We start from the raw sequence: 510 nt of genomic DNA on the forward strand, positions 1-510 counted from the left end.
TGAACCGATTATGTGCCTCTGTAATCCTTTACACCACCACCCACGGGATGGGTATGGGGTGCATAATAAAGAAAGAAATAGAAGAAATTGAAATTGCATAATACGGTTATTGACATTCAATAATAGTAAGATAAAGCAATGAGGACCAAATGGGAGACCAGTGATCAGATGAATATTACAGACTCAAGGGTAGCCTTCTCTTCTTGTATATAAATGAAAAAATAAATTCGTTTGTTTAATTCTAATGCTTGTAGGCGAGAACAGTTGTGAACGCCAGCTAGCGCACAAGTACATGAGCGCCCAAAATACTTTTACACAAAAGACATGTACAGACAGGCGTGTGGCTTCTGACTTCTTTTTTATTGATTAATATTAAATATTAGGCGCTTACCTATAATAGTTATCATTTTATACAAGTATAACTCTCACATAATAAATATAAAAGTAGTTTATCTAAAAACTGACAGAAGTGTTGTGTTTTGTGCGTTGTATCGTGTTTGTGGGCATTCG

The sequence above is a fragment of the Procambarus clarkii genome, chromosome 92 (assembly GCF_040958095.1).
Source record: "Procambarus clarkii isolate CNS0578487 chromosome 92, FALCON_Pclarkii_2.0, whole genome shotgun sequence".
Classification (NCBI taxonomy): Eukaryota; Metazoa; Arthropoda; class Malacostraca; order Decapoda; family Cambaridae; genus Procambarus; species Procambarus clarkii.